The sequence below is a fragment of the Salmo trutta genome, chromosome 31, assembly GCF_901001165.1.
Source record: "Salmo trutta chromosome 31, fSalTru1.1, whole genome shotgun sequence".
Classification (NCBI taxonomy): domain Eukaryota; kingdom Metazoa; phylum Chordata; class Actinopteri; order Salmoniformes; family Salmonidae; genus Salmo; species Salmo trutta.
In genome coordinates this window covers 16,863,133-16,885,530 of record NC_042987.1, presented here as the reverse complement: position 1 = coordinate 16,885,530, position 22,398 = coordinate 16,863,133, and the positions used below count along the sequence as shown (strand labels likewise).

General features: G+C 43.4%; 1 pseudogene; it reads right to left on the bottom strand.

Annotated features, from left to right (window-relative positions):
- LOC115169184 (uncharacterized) overlaps window positions 1-6,624 on the bottom strand; it is a 68,296-nt pseudogene extending 61,672 nt beyond the window's left edge.
- Between the last annotated feature and the right edge of the window lie 15,774 nt (window positions 6,625-22,398).

The window sequence follows — 22,398 nt, the reverse complement described above, 5'->3', positions numbered from 1 at the left end:
ATTTCTCATTCTGACTGTCCCATCTGGATTTGCCACTGCAGGGGTCCTAAAGTCTCCTTGATTATTTCCTCTTTGTTGTAATGGGCCTCAAGGACACAAGGTGCCAATAGTACTGGAATGACTGTGAGGCTAACCAACATAAGGGTAGCTGGGCATGGATATTCCTTGACAACCATTACAACCATGATCATAATTGCCGTAACTGTATACATATACTGCATTAAAGAACACTCTTGGTTTTGAATTGGAGCACTTTCTCTTCGCTGTGTCTATCTGTTTGTACATTTTTCCATCTGAGGTACTAGCTAACTCCTCCACTAAACTTTCCTCTCTGGTTAGGTTACCCTTGAGATCTTTTTGTGTGACTTTGCACTTTTTAAGAGGGAGAAGAGAAGATAGTTATCTGGGTCTGTATCCCTCCAGCTAGTGCGTCTGAGTTTAACAGATATTGCTGCTCTGCTCTACGCTGTGGTGCGGTGAGACAGGAAAGCAAGGCAGAGATCTGGGTCAGGTTCTCTGGCTGCTGTGCCCAGGTTCAGGCACCGTGTGGGGATCTGTAAATACTATTTTAGTTCCAGATGGCTGGGGGGGGGGGGGGGAGTTGAGTTTGAAAGTGTCTCTTCTATCTGAAGGTGTGGCAGATGGAGGTGCCCCCGACCAGGAAGTAGAGCTGCACTGTAAAACTTTTCCCTGTAAATGTACCGCATTATACTGGCACCACAGTGGCCAGCTTAATACTGTAATTTTGCTTTACAGCAGATATGCTGTAATATGTCTTATAGTTCTATTTTCCTTACTGTAAAGACAGGTAGTGGTGGCTATCAGCAGCCTGATGGTCTAGGTGTATGCTCCTAATGCTCCTGTGCAACTCTGTTTGGGGTAAGTGGAGGAGAAGGTGAAACACAACAGGACAGTTTGGGCCGGAGAGCATCCAGGAGAGAGAAGTCAGGTGAAGAAGCATCAGGTGTTCCTCATGGGGCTCCGTAATAAACCAACTCAATTCTGATTTGTTAGCTCTTCTCATCCCTAGGACAAGCATAGAAAAATAAAGAATAGAATGAGAGAGAGAGAGCACCAGGGCTGTTACACTGTGGGTAAAAAGACAGGGGACAATGGGCATATCAAGCTGGAATTGTGTGTATGTGTACTTACCTCACAAGTGGTCTTCATTCAAACTCAGTGAGCTCTTGGAAGAATGGGGCAAGGTAGGGATTGAGAACAAACAGCTGGCTTCCTCTGGACCACATTGTCATGCACTTTGTTACATCTTCAGGATTCATGATCTTGGGTTGATTCGAACCTACAGCATATATCCAATCAGTGGTGGAAAAAGTATCCAATGGTCATACTTGAGTAAAAGTAAAGATACCTTAATAGAAAATGACTCAAGTAAAAGTGAAAGTCACCCAGTAAAATACTACTTAAGTAAAAGTCTAAAAGTATTTGGTTTTAAATATAGTTAAGTATCAAAAGTAAATGTAATTGCTAAAATATACTTAAGTATCAAATGTAAAAATCATTTCAAATTGCTTACATTAAGCAAACCAGATGGCACCATTTTTATTACGTTTTTTTTACAGATAGCCAGGGGCACATTCCAACCCTCAGACATAATTTACAAATTAAGCATGTGTATTTAATGAATGTGCCAGATAAGAGGCAGTAGGGATGACCAGAGATGTTCTTATAAGGGCACAAGGTGAGACCCAAATGCAGACACAGGAGGCAGATGGTTGAGCTCCAATATTTATAATAACAAAAGGGGTAGGCAAAGGGCTGGTCGGGGACAGGCGAGAGTTCATAAACTAGTTCAGAGTCCAAACAGTACCAGGCGATAGGCAGGCTCGAGGTCAGGACAGGCAGGGGTTCAGTGATCAGGTACGAGTCCAAAAGGATCAAGGGGATAGGCAGGCTCGAGGTCAGAACAGGCAGAGTGGTCAGGCAGGCGGGTTCGGTGTCAGGACAGGCAAGGGTCAAAACCAGGAGGGATAGGGAAAAGCAGAGACTGGGAAAGATAGGAGCTAGGAAAAAACGTTGGTTGACTTGGCAAAACAAGACGAACTGGCACAGAGAGACAGGAAACACAGGGATAAATACACAGAGGATAATGAGTGACACCTGGAGGGGGGTGGAGACAAGCACAATGACAGGGGAAACAGATCAGAGAGTGACAGTACCCCCCCCCCCCCCTAGGGGCGCCTTCTGGCGTCCTACCTGGGCGCATACCTGGTTGACCGGGGTGTCGGCGGTGGAAGTCGGCAATGAGTGCTGGATCCAGGATGTATCTAGCGGAAACCCAGCATCTCTCTTCCAGGCCATAACCCTCCCAGTCAACCAGGTACTGGAAACCCCTGCCCCGTGGTCGAACACCCAGGAGGTGTTTCACCGTGTATGCCGGAGGGCCATTGATGACACGGGGAGGAGGAATGAGCCTGGAGACAGAAGACAAAGAGCTGTGAGACACGGGCTTAATCCTAGACACATGGAAAGTAGGGTGAATACAGAGGGTACGGGGTAACAAAAGATGGACAGCAGTGGAACTAAAAACTCTAGAGATGGGAAAAGGACCAATGAAACGGGGACAATTTGCGGGATTCCACCCAAAGGGGTAGGTCCCTTGTGGAAAGCCATACCTTCTGCCCAATGCGGTAGCGGGGAGCTGGAGTCCGCCGGCGGTCCACTTGTCGACAATACCTGGAGTTGGTCTTGAGAAGTGCCGCCCCAGCTCTTCTCCAGGTACGTCGATAGTGGCAGACAAACATCTGGGCCGAGGGTACGTTGACCTCCTGCTCTTGTTTTGGGAAGAGCAGAGGCTGATTCCCCTTTTGAGTGCTCTATGGGTTGAGTCCCGTGGCTGAACAGGGAACGTTGTTCCGGGCATACTCCACCCAGACCAGTTGTCGGCTCCAGGTAGTGGGGTTGGTTGAGACCAGGCATCTTAGGGTGGTTTCCAGGTCCTGGTTAGCTCGCTCCAAATGGCCATTGGATTGGGGATGGAATCCAGAGGACAGGCTGGCCGACGACCCGTTAAGGGTGCAGAACGCCTTCCAGAACTGAGATGAGAACTGAGGACCCCAGTCGGAGACCATGTCCACCGGGAGTCCATGGATCCGGAAGACGTGCTGCACCATAAGCTGGGCCGTCTCCTTGGCAGAGGGTTGTTTGGGGTAAGGGATGAAAAGGGCAGCCTTGGAGAACTGATCCACCACTGTCGGAATGGCAGTGATGCCATCAGACAGAGGGAGTCCAGTGACAAAGTCCAGAGAGATATGGGACCAGGGATGATGAGGGACAGGTAGTGGCTGAAGGTGGTCAGAAGGAGCTTGCCGTGGAGTCTTGTTCTGAGCACACACTGTGCACGCAGCGACGAAGGCAGAGATGTCAGGAACCATTGTGGGTCACCAGAAACATTGTCGGCGGAAGTCTAGGGTACGACAGGAACCTGGATGACAGGTCAGCCTGGAGGAATGAACCCATTCCAGGACCCGGGACCAGACTGAATTAGGGACAAACAACCGGTTAGCCGGGCCCCCTTCAGGTTCATGCTGAGAACGTTGTGCCTTGTGGACTACGGTTTCAATACCCCAATCCACTGAAGCCGCAAGGCATGAGGTAGGGAGAATGGTTTCGTAGACCAAGGGTATGGCAGAGGAACTGTATAGGTGGGAGAGGGCGTCAGTCTTCACATTTTTGTACCCTGGGCGGTAGGAAATGGTGAAGTTGAATCTTGTAAACTACCTGGAGTTAAAGCGCTTGGCTGTACGGAGATATTCCACATTTTTATGGTCAGTCCAAACCAAGGATGGCTGTTCTGCTCCTTCCAGCCAGTGCCTCCACTCTTCCAACGCCATCTTGACCGCCAGGAGTTCTTGGTTGCCTACGTCGTAGTTCCTTTCTGCAGAATTGAGATGATGGGACAGTAAGGCACAAGGATGGAGCTTTTGGTGCTGGCCAGATCGCTGGGACAAGATGGCCCCTACTCCAACATCAGAAGCATCTACCACAAATTGATGAGACGCTCCGGATGGACGAGGATCGGTGCTGTGGTAAACTGATGCTTCAGGTCCACAAAGGCTCTGTCGACAGCTGGAGACCATGTGAACGGTACTTTGGGAGAGGTGAGTGCAGAGAGGGGGGCCGCCAGGGTGCTTTAGCCCTGAATGAAACGGCGGTAGAAGTTAGCGAACCCCAGGAAACATTGTAAATGCACCCTGGATGTAGGCTGAGGCCACTATCTACCATTGCTTTCACTTGTTCAGGATCCATTTGGACATTTCCATCAGCGATGACATATCCCAGAAAGGAGATTTCCATTTTTTTTACATTTTAGTCATTTAGCAGACACTCTTATCCAGAGTGACTTACAGTAGTGAATGCATACATTTCATACATTTTTTTTTTCTGTGCTGGCCCCCCGTGGGGATCGAACCCACAACCCTGGTGTTGCAAACACCATGCTCTACCAACTGAGCAAACACCACCGCTCTACACTCACACTTCTCGGCTTTCACAAACAATTTGTTCTCCAAGAGGCACTGAAGGACTTGTCTGACATGAAGCACATGTTCTTGGTACAGACTGGGAAAAAAACAGGATGTCGTCAAGGTAGATGAACACAAAACAGTTGAGCATGTCCCGGAGCACATCGTTTACCAGAGCCTGGAAGACAGCGGAGGCGTTGGTGAGTCCAAACGGCATAACCTGGTATTCATAATGTCCACTGACTGTGTTAAATGCTGTCTTCCACTCATCTTCTTCGCATATCCGAACCAGGTGGTAGGCATTACGAAGGTCCAATTTGGAAAAAATGGCGGCCTGCTGGAGGTTCGAAAGCCGAGGAGAGGAGTGGTAGGGGGTAACGATTCTTGATCGTTATATCATTCAGATGCCAGTAGTCAATGCACGGACGCAGGGTCTTGTCCTTCTTCTCCACAAAGAAAAACCCTGTGCCGGTAGAAGATGTCTCCAGTAGCCAGAGACTCCTCTATGTACTCCTCCATGGCCTTGGTCTCTGGCCCGGATAGAGAATATAGATGACCACGAGGTGGTGTGGTGTCTGGGAGGAGATCAATGGCACAGTCATAAGGACGGTGCGAGGGAAGAGAAGTAGCACGTGCCTTACTGAAGACCGCCAGGAGGTCATGGTACTCAGTGGGGATGGCAGAGACATCCGAGGCTTTGCTTAAGTCCTGAGGGGGACGTCTCAAGGACAGCTGTGCCGCTTTAACCTTTTCACACGTAACAACACACAGGTGTGATCATCCTACAGTGGTCTCTATAGCGTACGATCAAACCGGTGTGATTAGAACGCTTATTTAGAATGTCCAGTTTCGAATGACGCAACAATCAGCATTTAAGCTGGCCACACTGTTTTTTCAGAAACATTTTGCACAGACACAGTCCTTACAAAGTTATGTCCAGAATGTGAGCAGTTTATTTTTGGAAGCAATGTTCAGACATTTACAGAAGTAGCTACAGCATAACACAATCATCCAAACCGGAAAAATGTAGGCTACATTTGTCCTAGCGGAAAGATTGACATAACAGAAGCGGTCATGTTTTTATAACTCTCAGCTGACAGAAACTACAATATGAATTAGCTAATAAACCTTTACACAGGGGTTCCTCGAAGACAATCAACATACCTGTGTAACACATATAGTACAGGAACTACATCATCCAGGTGTATTGATCACATCTTTACCAATGCAGCAGCACTTTGTTCTAAAGCTGTATCCACACCAATTGGATGTAGTGACCATAATATAGTGGCTATATCCAGAAAAGCCACATTTCCAAAGGCTGGGCCTAAAAAAGTGTCAAAGAGATTACACGTTTTGTAATAATTCCTATGTTGAAGATGTAAAAAAAATATTTGTTGGACTGATGTGTGTAATGAGGTGCATCCAGACACTTGATGCATTTATAAAATAGTTTCTTCCAGTTATTAATAAGCATGCACCTATTAAGAAACTGACTGTTAGAACTATTAAGGCTCTGTGGATTGATGTGGAATTTTCATGTTTTTATGGTTGAGAGAGATTTGGAAAAAGGAGTCGCTATGTCCATCTGCACAGGTGATTAGCAAACTTACTGTAAATTAATAAATGATGAGACTAAACTGAACAAAAATAATAAGAAACTGTGTTATGAAACTAAGATAAATTATATAAAATATGATGGAAAATAGCTTTGGAGTATTTTAAATGAAATTATGGGCAGAAAGTCTAATTGTTTTTAAAGGTCATACCAAGGATCATTTTGCTATTTGACTTTGAATTTTAAACCCTTTTAAGTATAAAAAAATATATATACAAAAAATATTTTAGGACAATATTATTTGGCATTAATGCTACTAGCCCATACAAAATGCATTGACTAACAGATTCAATAAATGGAACAATACATAGTCCCCCCCAAAAAAATCGAAAGAAAGTTTGTTCTGCAGTGTCTATCTGAGAGATATAATAAATAAATATCAGGAAGGGCGTTCAACATGTAATGCTATGATACAAATGACTGAGTGTGTTATTTATCACATTATTAGCCCAGATTGCTTTTTGCATTATTAGATACAGCCGGAAATACATTCTGAATATCAGAACGGCGGTAACTCACCAGCATTTTCACCAGAAATACGACTTTCCTGAATTGGATCCTTTGTTCGTAACCCACAAGGAGAATTAGCTCATCCCAGAGGCTACTCCGCCACCGGTGGAGATGAGGTATTTGGAGTGGACTTTTAGCTCGACCCAGGAGGTGTGCACAACATCCACCACTTCCGAGTATATTACTCGCTAATGTTCAGTCCCTGGACAATAAAGTAGACAAGCTCCTTCCAGAGAGAAGTCAAGGACTGCAACATACTCTGTTTCACGGAACCATGGCTCTCTCCATGTATACTGTCCCCATCTCTACAGCCAGCTGGGTTTTCAGTACACCGTGCAGATAAAAATAAAGAACGCTCATGGTGTTGTCGTGTCTTTGCTGTCATTAATGTGTTTGACTGTTATTTTATAAAATAAATTAACTACGTTTAATTATTACGCGATTAAATTAACCATAGAACAATTAATTAAGTAGTAATCTGGGGCACCACGGAAAAAGTTTATTTAACGAGTTACCGTTTTCCTGAATTAATTTTTAAAGATATAAAGATCTCTTACATCAGTCATGGTCAATTTATTCATTCCTTTTTACTTTCAGTCTCATTCTGAATGTCGCAAAACTCTTGGATATCTGCACAAACCCTAGCCTAAATGATGAATCAGCAGTATACAAATTGGCTTAATTATTAGTTTACTAACTAACTAAATAATCACACAGAATTACATAAACACACAAACAGGATAGCTTACACATTGATTACTACACAAGGCAATGAAAAGTCTCTAGTGGACTAACCCAATATGATGGCTTGCAAGAAAAATGAAAAGGGAGGGGCATGTAAAAAAGAGCGGGAGAAGAGACAAAGAACATCACTATCGTACATACAGCTGATAACTATGCTCATGGAAATGCAAATACTTTGCACACGAACGGCCGCTCATTCTAAAAGAATTGCAATATATGTGACCCAAATCAGGAAACTAGGCGTATGTCGCAAGTCACGACTTCACTGGAGAGCTGTTTGAACGTAAAAAATATTTTTTTATCAAAATGCGTTTTTTAGAAATGCCTTCTCGAACATGTGAACCTTCATGTGCCTTAATATCAAACTTGTATGCCATCTGCAAATATGAATGAAATTGTTAAATTACGAGCCTAGTTGGTTTAGCCACAGAAAAAGTGAGCAGCCTTCCTGCTAGCCATGATTGGCTGAGATAATGAGTGGGCTGGACATGCGGAGAGATGAGTTTGGATTGATCTGCCATATAGCACGTTTCTGTCATTTGGAGCTGGTCAGTATGTCAAGGTAATCATGTCATACGCGGCTTTTTTTCTGTATTGTGTGGTAAAACTGCATAAACCTAATATCAAGTTAAAGTGTAACGTTAGCTGTCTGGCTCGCTAGCTAACGTTATGTGTATGCTCTCCACTTTCTGGAGGACCGAGTTTTGAAATCAGTGGAATTCGAGTATGATAGCTAAGGAGATGGAGAAAACACCAGTCTGGATACATCGTCAAACTAAGGGCAACCATGCATGGCATCAGACAGGAGACTTGTCCAAACATGATGTATACTGGTAAGATAGTCTAGCTACATTTTCAGATATTACACATTTCTAATTTTGACAGAAAGTGGTTTAATTTCAAGTGTACTGTTAGCTAGCTAACGTTAGCTGGCTAGGTCGCTAGCTAACATTGTGTATGATCTTATTCTTCGTATCTCAGACACATTTGCTTGACTAGTTATAGACATAGAACCTGATTGGTTAGCTACCTGCAGATTCATGCAGGGTAGTAACGTCATGAGTTGTGATTATGGTCCATTGTTTAGCTAGCTACATGTCTTAACAAAATACTCCACTATGCAAGTATCCATTTCAATAGAATGTCACAGCAACTGTTGATAGACGTACTAGCTGATAAATTCGCTCTGGCTATCTACTCCGATTTCAGACCACGGGTAAGATAGTCTAGCTAGCTACATTTACAGATTTTATACGTTTATAATTTAGACCAAAAGTTGTTTAATTTCAAGTGTTTATTTTCAAGGGATTTTTTACTTCACTTTCATTGTGTGGGAGAGAGAGAGTTCCTGCTGGTATTTACGACCATCATAAAACGCCCAACTTCCGCCTTCTCCCCCTCTGCGGGAGAGAGAGGGTGTTGTAAAGCGGACCCACTGGTACCTGATCCTTCAGATCTTCACAGGAGAGTAATGACAGTGTGATTGTGGTAATGTACAGGAACTCAAGTCTATTTGTTCACCCGAATCAAATGCATTACCTCCTGAGAGAATTATCTTCAGTCATCGTCACAGCCGTGTATATTCCCCCTCGAGCCGATACCATGACGGCTCTCAAGGAACTACACTGGACTTTGTGCAAACTGAAAATCGCATAACCTGAGGCCGCATTTATTTATTGTAGCTCGGGACTTAAATAAAGCAAATCTGAGGAAAATGCTACCAAAGTTCTATCAACACATTGCCTGCAGTACTCGTGCTTCAAAACCTCTCTACCATTGTTATTCTCTTCCGGGATGGCTACAAGGCCCGCTCCTTTTCACCAAATCAGATCACAACTCCATGAAGTACCCGTGCTAAGGTTTATTCAATGCTGGTCTGACCAATCCAAGTACTTGCTTCAAGATTATTTTGATCACAGGGACTGGGATATGTTCCGGGTTTCCTCTGAGAATAACAGTGGTGACATGGTGACTGCTTTCATCAGGAAGTGTATAGGGGATGTTGTTCCTACTGTGGCAATTCAAATCCATCCAAACTAAAAACCGTGGCAAGGTGACTGGGAATATGGTTCAATACAAACAGTCAAGTTCTGCCCTCCGTAAGGCAATCAAGCAAGCAAAACAAATTCACAATTCAACGGCTCAGACATGAGATGTAAGTGAAAGGGACTCCAGACAATAACGGATTACAAAGGGAAAACCAGCCACGTACCAGACACCGAGGTCTTGCTACTGGATAAGCTAAATACCTCCTTCGCTCGTTTTGAGGATAGCATAGTGCCACCAACACAGGCCATTCCCGAGGAGTGATTAAGACGTTTAAGCGTGTTAACCCTCAAAAGACTGCCAGCCCAGACAGCATCACTAGCCGCGTCCTCAGAGCATGCGCAGACCAGCTGGCTGGAGTGTTTATGGGAATATTCAATCCCTCCCCATCCCAGTCTGCTGCCCCCACTTGCTTCCCCTCTTGCTTCAAGATGTCCACCATTGTTCCTGTAACCAAGAAATTGAAGGTAACTGAACTAAATGACTATTGCATAGTAGCACTCATTTCTGTCTTCATGAAGTGCTTTGAGAGGCTAGTTAAGGATCATATTACCTCCACCATACCCGACACCCTAGACCCACTGCAATTTTCATACCGCCCCAATAGATCAACGATGATGCAATCGCCATTGCAATGCATGCTGCTCTATCCCAACTGGACAAGAGGAATACCCATGTAAGTATGCTGTTCATTGACTACAGCTCAGCCTTCAACACCATAGTACCCTTCAAGCTTATCATTAAGCTCAGGGCCCTGGGTCTGAACCCCGCCCTGTGCAACTGGGTCCTGAACTTCCTGACAGGCCGCCACCAGGTGGAAAAGGTAGGCAACAACACCTCTACTATGCTGATCCTCAACACAGGGGCCTCACAAGGGTGCGTGCTCAGCCCTCTCCTGTACTCCCTGTTCACCTATGTCTGCGTGGCGACGCACACCTCCAATTAAATCATCAAGTTTGCAGACGACACAACAGTGGTAGGCCTGATTACTAACAACAATGAGACACCCTACAGGGAGGAGGTTAGGAACCTAGCGGAGCGGTGCCAGGAAAATAATCCCTCGCTCAATGTCAACAAAATGAAGGAGCTGATCGTGGAGACAGCAGAGGGAGCACACCCCATCCACTTCGACGGGCCTGCAATTGAGGAGGTGAAAAGATTCAAGTTCTTCGGCGTACACATCACTGACAATCTGAAATGGTCCACCCACACTTCCAGTGTTGTGAAGAAGGCGCAAAGCGTCTCTTCAACATCAGGGGGCTGAAGAAATTTGGCTTGGTCCCTATGACCCTTACAAACTTTTACAGTTCTACCAATTGAGAGCATCCTATCAAGCTGTATCACCGCCTGGTACGGGAACTGCACCGTCCGTAACCGCAGGGCTCTTCAGAGGGTGGTGAGGTCTGCCCAACACATCAGCCTGCCCTCCATGACATCTACAGCACCCGGTGTCACAGGAAGGCCAAGAAAATCATCAAGGACCTCAGCCACCCGACCCACGGCCTGTTCACCCCATTATCATCCAGAAGGCAAGGCCAGTAGAGGTGCATCAAAGCTGGGACCGAGAAACTGAAAAACAGCTTCTACATTATATATACAACAGAATTTGGACACCCCTTCAAATGACTGTATTTGGCTATTTCAGTCACACCCATTGCTGACAGGTGTATAAAATCGAGCACACAGCCATGCAACCTCCATAGAGAAACATTAGCAGTAGAATGGCCTTACTGAAAAGCTCAGTAACTTTCAACATGGCATCGTCATAGGATGCCAGCTTTCCAACAAGTCATTTCGTCAAATTTCTCCCCTGCTAGAGCTGCCCCGGTCAACTGTAAGTGCTATTATTTTGAAGTGGAAATGTCTAGGAGCAACAATGGCTCAGCCACAAAGTGGTAGGCCACACAAGCTCACAGGAAGAGACCACTATGTGCTGAAGCACATAGTGCTTAAAAGTTGTTATCCTCGGTTGCAACACTCACTACCGAGTTCCAGACTGCCTCTGGAGCAACATCAGCACAATAACTGTTTGTCGGGAGCTTCATGAAATGGGTTTCCATGGTCGAGCAGCTGCACACAAGCCTAAGATCACCATGCGCAATGCCAAGCGTCGGTTGGAGTGATGAATCACATCTGGCAGTCCGACGGACAAATCTGGGTTTGGCGGATGCCTGGAGAATGCTACCTGCCCAAATGCATAGTGGCAACTGTAAAGTTTGGTGGAGGAGAAATAATGATCTAGGGCTGTTTTAATGGTTCGGGCTAGGCCCCTTAGTTCCAGTGAAGGGAAATCTTAAGGCTACAGCATACAATGACATTCTAGGGTATTTTGTGCTTCCAACTTTGTGGCAACAGTTTGGGGAAGGCTCTTTCCTGTTTCAGTATGACAGTGCCCCCGTGCATAAAAGCGAGGTCCAAACAGAAATGGTTTGTCGAGATTGGTGTGGAAGAACTTCTGGTCTCCACAGAGCCCTGGCCTAAACCCCATCGAACACCTTTGGGATGAATTGGAACGCTGACTGCGAGCCAGGACTAATCGCCCAACTTCAGTGTCATACCTCACTAATGCTGTTGTGGCTGAATAGAAGCAGGTCGCCGCAGCAATGTTCCAACATCTAGTGAAAGACCTTCCCAGAAGAGTGGAGGCTGTTATAGCAACAAATGGGGGACCAACTCCATATTAATGTCCATGATTTTGATGAGCAGGTATCGACATGCTTTTGGTTATGTAGTGTGTATATATACAGTCAAAAGTTTGGACGTACCTACTCATTCAAGGTTTTTCTTTATTTTTACTATTTTCTACATAGTGGAATAATAGTGAAGACAACAAAACTATGAAATAACACGTATGGAATCATGTAGTAACAAAAAAAGTGTTAAACAAATCAAAATATATTTATATTTGAGATTCTTCGAAGTAGCCACCTTTGCCTTGATGACAGCTTTGCCCACTCTTGGCATTCTCTCAACCAGCTTCACCACATATGCTGTGCACTTTTGGCTGCTTTTCCTTTACTTTGCGGTCCAACTCATCCCAAACCATCTCAATTAGGTTGAGGTCGGGTGATTGTGGAGGCCAGTTCATCTGATGCAGCACTCCATCACTCTCCTTCTTGGTCAAATAGCCCTTACACAGCCTGGAAGTGTGTTGGGTCATTGTCCTGTTGAAAAACAAATGATAGATCCACTCAGCCCAAACCAGATGGGATGGCGTATCGCTGCAGAATGCTGTGGTAGCCATGATGGTTAAGTGTGCCTTGAATTCTAAATAAATCACAGACAGTGTCACTAGCAAACCACCCCCACACCATCACTGCTTCATGGTGGGAATCACACATACGGAGATCATCCATTCACCCACTCTGCGTCCCACAATGTCACGGCGGATGGAACCAAAAATCTCACATTTTGACTCATCAGACCAATGGACAGATTTCCACCGGTCTAATGTCCAATGCTTGTGTTTCTTGGCCCAAGCAAGTCTCTTCTTATTATTGGTGTTCTTTAGTAGTGGTTTCTTTGAAGCAATTCGACCATGAAGGCCTGATTCACACAGTCTCCTCTGAACAGTTGATGTTGAGGTGTGCCTGTTATTTGAACTCTGTGAAGCATTTGAGCTGTTCTTGCCATAATATGGACTTGGTCTTTTACCAAATAGGGATATCTTCTGTACACCCCCCCTACCTTGTCACAGCACAACTGATTGGCTCAAACGCATTTAGAAGGAAAGAAATTCCACAAATTAACTTTTAACAAGGCACACCTATTAATTGAAATGCATTCCAGGTGACTACCTCATAAAGCTGTTTGAGAGAATTCCAAGAGTGTGCAAAACTGTCATCAAGGCAAAGGGTAGCTACTTTGAAGAATCTCAAATATAAAATATATTTTGATTTGTTTAACACTTTTTTGGTTACTACATGATTCAATATGTGTTACTTCATAGTTGTGATCTCTCTATATATATATATACACTGTATATACACGTCTGAAATGTCTATGTTAATCTTGAGCCTCTCGTCCCGTAAGCGGGATCAACATCCAGCGAAAAACTCCTAGCGACATTAGCATAACGAAATTAATTAATTAATTTTTTTCAAATATAGGACTGTCTCATATCGTTTTATAGATACACCTCTCCTGAATCGACCCACGTCGTCCGATTTCAAAAAGGTTTTACAGGAAAAGCAAAACATTAGATTATGTTAGAGGAGTACATGGTAAAAGTAGCAACATAGCCATTTTCCGACCAACCACATGCATCACAAATAACCAAAAAACAGCTAAATGCAGCACTAACCTTTTACAAACTTCATCAGATGACACACCTAGGACATCATGTTATACAATGCATGCATTCTTTTGTTCAATAAAGTTCATATTTAAATATAAAAACAGCATTTTACATCGGCGCCTGACGTTGACTAACTATTTTCCCTCAAATGCATCCCGGGAAACAGTGCTACAATTTACTCAATTACTATTCGAAAACATTTTAAAAATTTAATATTGTCATTCTAAGATTTATAGATGAATATCTCTTGAAAGCACCTGTCATACCAGATTTAAAAAGAACTTTACTGGGTAATCACACTTTGCGATAAAAGGGGATGCGATACTCAGAAAATTAGCTAGTAATTCCAGCTCGGCGCCATCTTGGAACAATCGCATATCACATCTAATCTTGTATACTATTGTCAATAATCCCTTACCTTTAGTTGTCTTCATCAGAAAGCACTTCCAGGAATCCCAGGTCCACAACAAATGTATTTTCGGTCGAAAAAGTCCATCCTTTATGTTCCATTAGCTTGCTGTTGTTAGCGCGTCTGAAGGCTGTATCCAAATGCTCCGTCGGGCGCGGGACAGCGGTTTCGAAAAATAACATTTTTCCCCCATTTAGGTTCGTTCAAACATGTCAAACGTTGTATAACATAAATCTTCAGGGCCTGTTTCAACAAGAGAGCCAATAAGATTTGAGGGGGACGATTGTATTGTGTTTCAAAACGTTTCGAAAGGAGGGGGTAGACAGGGCCGCCGGCGTCATAATGGTGATGGCCCTCCCCCTGTGACCAATTTCCACAGCGTCTCATTCATTCAGTTTCGACAGTAGAAGGCTCAAATCACTTTGTAAAGACTGGGGACATCTAGTGGAAGCAATAGAAAGTGCTCAATGAACCATAGCTCACGGTGTGATTAATAGGCAAAGATGTGAAGTTGAGTCCACAATTCAGAATTCCACTTCCTGTTTCAATCGGTCTCGGGGTTTTGACTGCCATATGAGTTCTGTTATACTCACAGACACCATTCAAACAGTTTTAGAAACTTTAGGGTGTTTTCTATCCACAGGTATTAATATATGCATATCCTAGCTTCTGAGTTTGATTAGTAGGCCGTTGAAAATGGGCACAAATTTTTTTCAAAATGCGCTGTGGCACCCCCTATCCTAGGGTAAGTCCAAGAAGTTTTAATGTTTTAAATGTATGTAAATTGTGAGGTATATTTTTATGTAATTTATTTTTCGTTGTGTGTCGAACGCCAGGTAGACTAGCTGTCACCATTGGCGTCGGCTAATGGGGGTCCTAATAAAAATCATTCAAAAAAATCTCAGAAACGACAATCACTGTGTACAGGTGAAACCTGGAATTACCAAACGAACCTGCATGTACAGTATGTCTGACTGTAGATGGAAAATGAACCAGTGGTGATTGTAAATAGTGAAAGTGAAGGGTATTTAAAAGTGCACCTCTCACCTATTCCCCAAAGTCCCAATCGTGTCTCATCCTCCGCCCCTGTACGCTATGTTCACCCTGTGACGGGGGTTGTACAATCACTGTGGCAGCCCTGGCCAGCCTGACAGTGTGTGTTATCTAGCCACATCACTTAGTTCCCGATCTGATCCCCCACTCCACTCTCATTAACAAGAGAGTTGGTGATTGGCCTGGACACACACACACACTGAGTCTCTGGTGTGTCTGCGCTCACAGACGACACCACTCATACACTCTCAAGCCATTTAGACAGCACACCTCAAATATAGACTACACTGCAAGACTACAGGGACTGGAGTCAAACTAGAGTGGTGTTTATCTGATTAACTGTATACATTTTACACTAATCACTCAATTATTTGGATGGATGCATTTGGGCCAGTGCATTACCTATCCCCAATCAATTATTTCTGATGAGGTCACTTAGATTCTTCATTTTGTGATTATTTACTGTATTCTTTGATGTTATGGGTGGAATGCATTTTGAGAAGAGTGCATATTGTTGTATTGTGTGTATGACCAACATAGCCACATATATTGTTGAACCCCCATTGATTTTCATGGTTGACAATGTGGCAAATGCACAGAAGCATACTTTCAACCTCAGTATGGATCCACCCTTACGTATCGACATTTTACCAACAATAAGAATGGAAAGGGAAATACATTCAAAGTCTAATTGAAAGTCTGTAGACAACTGAGCTGATATGATTGCAGTGTTGCAATACAATGTTTAGAAATGAGAATAAGAATGTGTGTCTTCAGCATGGCCAGTCAGTCAATGCTGTAGCTTTTAGCTACTGCTTTCATTATATACAGGTTATACACAGCTACATTCTGAGTACAGCAGAACAAACAACCAATGTGATTGTGAATCAGTGATGACAATCCTTATCCTTATGGATTGGTTTGCTAAAGGTCGGTACCCGTAGGTATTTTAGCATAAACAGTCGTCATAATGGGAAAATGATGTGTACTTACTAAACTCGTAACCAAACATTTAAGTGCCCTCGAAGATGTGTTAATGCCTGACCTTTGCTGATTTATGTTAATTAATGTGTAATATTGGGTGTTACTATGTAAGAACACAACATATTGAGAGGAGATTATGCAAAATGATGGTTTGCAAAGTGCCCTCATGTGATTTATCAGTGATGAACAAAATTGCAGTGAAGGACGTCGTATTATATAGTATTATAGTGTATTTAGTATTTCAAGACACATAGTACTGTAAATTTGTATTTTTCAGATTCACTCAAAAGGTGTAGCTGTTTCAGAGGGAATAACCACTAATCCCTCTCACACAGCTACTCTAATCAAACATAGTTGTGAGGTTTTGTGAACTATCTATCTGAGCCTTTCTCTTCCTAGTTCCTCTCTGTATTATGAGTCAGGGGATACAATCAAAGAGACCTCATGCGGAGTCAAGCCCAATCATGGCACTCACAGGGGGGTGTGAATATAGAACGGAAAAACAACCTGCTGGCTACCCCCTCCTCCCTCCTCCACCTCTCCCTCCATCATCATCCTCTTGACGATTGTAATGACCACCAAGGGCTGAAACGTGCACATCAGTGTAAACGTGTTCATTCATCGGTGGGGTGAGTCAGTCAGTGAGCTGAGGTTCAATAAGATGAGAGTGGGCACAGGGAGATACTCATAGCAGGCGGTAGTGGCGGTGGGAGGTGGGGGAGCATTCACTGATAAACATGTATTTTGTTGTTTTACTGGTGCTGCTCAGACTTCACGCACTACAGCTCCAGCCTTCTATCTACCCTACTCTTTATAAAGACTGGGAGGGGTGTACTTAAAACAATGTCAAGTGGTACGGCTACAAGTGTTTTTAGATTAAGGAGATGGGATGCAAGCGAGAATGGAGAGGTAGAAAACATTGCACTGAATGAGAAAGAATGAAGCAGCTGGCAGACCAAGAAAACAAATCATTACTGAGTGCCATTGTGACCAACAGGGCAATGAATATTACATAAGATTCTGAGTGTGAACATTCAGTACCCTTCCAGAGTAGAGATTTTCGACATGCCGTATCTAAATAGAGTGCATACTGTAGCCTTACTATACCATAGATATAAGAACAAAGCCATCAAAGCAGAGGACAATATAAATTCACCTGTTTTTCTCTCTCGCTCGCTCCTTCTCTCCCTCCCTTTTACTCTCTCTCCCACACTCACATGCATGCACACCCACGTACACACTTGCTCATCCCAGTTCTTCTCCTAGACTAATTACTTTAAGTGAAAAAAGCTCTCCTTAGGGAAGCCAATTTCACTCAGCATCTGACGAGCAGAAATTAGATGTCTAATGGAATGGAATAGTTGTGCAAATTGAAGAAACAAAACACTTTTTTTATCTAGGTGCCCACCTAAATTAGATTTTAATTTGGACCACATTCACAGGTAATAGAGTGCAGTCGGCTTGTATGGCGCCTCTATCTCTCCCCGTTGCTTGTGGCTTTTTTTTTTATGCAGGTTGCCTGTGGTATCCATTATCAACTCCACTGCCCACCATTTTGAGCTCACTAGCCATAATACGGTGATGTCATGACAGCTGAGTGTCAGTTCTGAATGTGAATATAACCACAGGAGAAGAATAACTGATGATGTCTGACAGAGAAAATACATAAGCGTTTGTCTATTCTTCTATTTAAATCGTGGGGGTTGTGACAAAAAGATGGGGGTCGTGACTAGGGTTGGAAAGCTACTGAAAATTTACCAAAGTTACCGGATCTTCAGTAATTTTGGCAAGTAACAGGTAATCTACGGTAACTTTGATAATTTATACTTGAATCAAGCAGGCCAGATACTTGAATCAAGCAGGCCACCATAGCCCCTGTGCCCAAGAACACATCCGTAGCCATGAAGTGCTTTGAAAGTTTGGTAATGGCTCACATCAACATCATTATCCCAGAAACCCTAGACCCACTCCAATTTGCATACCGCCCAAACAGATCCACAGATGATGCAATCTATATTGCACTCCACACTGCCCTTTCCCACCTGGACAAAAGGAACACTTATGTGAGAATGCTATTCATTGACTACAGCTCAGCATTCAACACCATAATACCCTCAAAGCTCATCACTAAGCTAAGGATCCTGGGACTAAACACCTCCCTCTGCAACTTGATCCTGGACTTCCTGACGGTCCGCCCACCGGTGGTGAGGTGGTGAGGGTAGGTAGCAACGCATCTGCCACGCTGATCCTCAACACTGGAGCTCCACAGGGGTGCGTGCTCAGTCCCCTCCTGTACTCCCTGTTCACCCACGACTGCATGGCTAGGCACGACTCCAACACCATCATTAAGTTTGCAGACAACACAACAATCAAGTTCCTTGGTGTCCACATAAACAACAAACTAGAATGGTCCAAACACACCAAGACAGTCGTGAAGAGGGCACGACAAAGCCTATTCCCCCTCAGGAAACAAAAAAACTTGTCATGGGTCCTGAGATCCTCAAAAGGTTCTACAGCTGCAACATCGAGAGCATCCTGACAGGTTGCACCACTGCCTGGTACGGCAATTGCTCGGCCTCTGACCGCAAGGCAGTACAGAGGGTAGTGCGTACGGACCTGTACATCACTGGGGCAAACTGCCTGCCATCCAGGACATCTACACCAGGCGGTGTCAGAGGATGGCCCTAAAAATTGTCAAAGACCCCAGCCACCCCAGTCATTGACTGTTCTCTCTACTACTGCATGGCAAGCGGTACCGGAGTGCCAAGTCTAGGACAAAAAGGCTTCTCAACAGTTTTTACCCCCAAGCCATAAAACTCCTGAACAGGTAATCAAATGGCTACCCAGACTATTTGTATTGTGTGCCCCCCAACCCCTCTTTTTACGCTGCTGCTACTCTCTGTTTATCATATATGCATAGTCACTTTAACTATACATTCATGTACATACTACCTCAATTGTGCCGACCAACCAGTGCTCCCGCACATTGGCTAACCAGGCTATCTGCATTGTGTCCCGCCACCCGCGACCCACCACCCGCCAACCCTTCTTTTACGCTACTGCTACTCTCTGTTCATGATATATGCATAGTCACTTTACCCATATCTACATGTACATACTACCTCAATCAGCCTGACTAACCGATATCTGTACGTAGCCTCGCTACTTTATAGCCTCGCTACTGTATATAGCCTGTCTTTTTACTCTTGTTTTATTTCTTTACTTACCTATTGTTCACCTAACACCTTTTTTGCACTGTTGGTTAGAGCCTGTAAGTAAACATTTCACTGACGAATAAATGTGACGAATAAACTTTGATTTGATTTGGAATCATTTTTAAAACATTTACTCATATATATCAGTGGTCACATATCAGTTGACCTCCAAGGCATTTCTAGTCGATCCCAAACATTTCTGTCTCTTTGACCGTAGGTGCACCTGATTCAGCTGCCCTGTGTGCCGGGTATGCAAAGTGTTCTGCTGATTTAGAACCATTTCATGTGTCTGAAGGTACAAATCCGCCTTCCCGGCGGGCCCGTAGAGCATATCAAGTGCACTATAGGCCTACCACTGGCAAATTTAGATTGCTCAGATTTGTCTGCAGTAAAGTAGCATTGTATGCTGTAGAGATAAGATTTCCCTTTACTAGTACTAATGGGCCCGAACCATGAAAAACAGCCCCAGACCATTATTCCTCCTCCACCCAACTTTACAGCAGTATGCATTCGGACAGGTAGCGTTATACTGGCATCCGTCAAACCCAGATTTGTCCGTCGGACTGCCTAAATGCCAGAGAAGGCGTTTCCACTCCTCCAGAGTCCAATGGCGGAGAGCTTTACACCACTCCAGCCAAAGCTTGGCATTGCATATGGTGATCTTAGGCTTGTGTGCGGATGCTCTGCCATTGTAACCAATTTCATGAAGCTCCTGACGAACAGTTCTTGTGCTGATGTTGTTTCCAGAGGCAGTTTGGAACTCGGTAGTGAGTGTTGCAAACGAGGACAGACAATTTTTATGCTCTTCAGCACTCAGCAGTCCCGTTCTGTGAGCTTGTTTGGGGCTACCACTTCGCAGCTGAGACGTTGTTGCTCACACACGTTTCCACCTCACAATAACAGCACAGTTAACCAGGGCAGCTCTAGCAGGGCAGAAATTTGACAAACTGATTTGTTGGAAAGGAGGCAACCTATGACGGTGCCATGTTGAAAGTCACTGAGCTCTTCAGTGAGCTCATTCTACTGCCAATGTTTGTCTATGGAGATCGCATGGCTGTGTGCTCGATTTTATACACATGTCAGCAACGGATGTGGGTGAAATAGCCAAATTCACAAATGTTTGTATTTATAGTGTATAGTTGCATTGGCAGGGCCAATATGTGGTAATAATGTATTGGGCATTTAGCCTACTGCACGGACGTCATTGCTCCAGTTGCATAAGCTTACAAGTAAAGTAAAAAAAATCTGAGCGGTAGATCTTGGCTTGCATTTTGACTCAGAAAGTGATTTTGACTGATATATAGTATTGATATATAGTATATTTTTTATCTGTGTCCATATTCTCCATGCGTTTTTAGTGGATAGACTATCTGGTTAACCTCTACGGGCCACGGGGGCAGTATTGAGAATTTTGAAAAAAATATGTGCCCATTTTTAACTGCCTCCTACACCAACTCAGAAGCTAGGATATGCATATTATTAACACATTCGGATAGAAAACACTCTGAATTTTCTAAAACAGTTTGAATGGTGTCTGTAAGTATAACAAAACTCATATTGCAGGCAAAAACCTGTGAAAATAGATTAAAAAAAATGAGAATTTTGTGACTGTACTATTTAGTGTCATTGTTTTACAGATACCACAGTGAGAAAGGATTCAGTTCGCAACTCCTACTGCTTCCACTAGATGTCAACGATCTTTAGAAAGTTGTTGGAAGCATCTGTCATGAATACAGACCGAATTAGAAAGCTTACAAGTTGACACGTCATCACTTAATTTTTTGCGCCTGCGCATGAATCTGAGAAGAGTGTCTTTGTCATAATCGTTTATTCTAGACACTTGATAGGTTGTGTGAAAATATTACTGATGTTTACTGATGTTTCACGTTAAAAATGGACCAAAAGATTAATGCTAAACAACGTTTGACATGTTTGAACAAACATAAATAGATTATTTACTAGGTTTTTTTTAGCTTTTCGGCGTGACTTTACACTGCCCACCTCATTTTGTGGGAGCCTACTGAACGCTAACTATTTGGACATAAATTATGAACTTTGTCAAAAGAAACCACATTTGTTCTGGACCTGGGATCGCTGGCAGCGCCTTCTGATGGAGATAATCAAAGGTAAGGGGATATTTAGAATGTTATTATCGATATTAGATGATGCTAATGCTAACGGTTCAGCTTAGCTTAGCTTATAGCTTAGCTTATGTTGTTAGTTTATAGCAAAATGTGATTTCCCAGTAAAGTTATTTTGAGATCTGGCCATTCGGTAGCAATTACGAGATGATAATATATTATTCTTTGAATGACAATATTATAATTTACCAATGTTTTCGAATAGTAATTCCGTGATTTGTAATGCTGGATTCACTGGGAGCATTCGAGCCGAAAAAAATTCTGAATTTCACCGCGACTGTAAATGCTGTTTTTGGATATAAATATGAACTTGATGGAACTAAAAATGCATGTATTGTCTAACATAATGTCCTATGAGTGTCATCTGATGCAGATTGTCAAAGGTAAGTGCATAATTCTAGCTAGTTTTCTGTCTGTTGATGCCCTTCTTTGAATTGGCTAAACATTACACGCAGCTATTGTCAATGTACTCTCCTCACATAACCTAACTTTATGCATTCTCCGTAAAGCCTCTGAAAATCGGACAGCGTGGTTAGATTTAGGAGATATATCTTTCAAATGGAGGAAAATAGTTGATTATTTGATTATTTGAAATGATTACTCTTGCCAGTTTTGAATTCCCCGCCATGGTCACATGACAATGAATCCCAATACCGGGATAAGATCCTGCCCCCTGGCCTCAACAGGTTTTAAAGAGAAAATAGCCTAATTAATGAAAAAAGCATCTAATCAACAATAAGATTATTTTTAATGAACTCTGCAACTCTTCCAACTACTGACTTTTCACAACTGCCACCAGTTTGAAGCGAAAACATTTCCAACAAAGACATACTGACGTAAATAAATAAAAGTGTGTAAAGAATATATAGAGGATATTTCAAACTGAAACCCTCATACAAA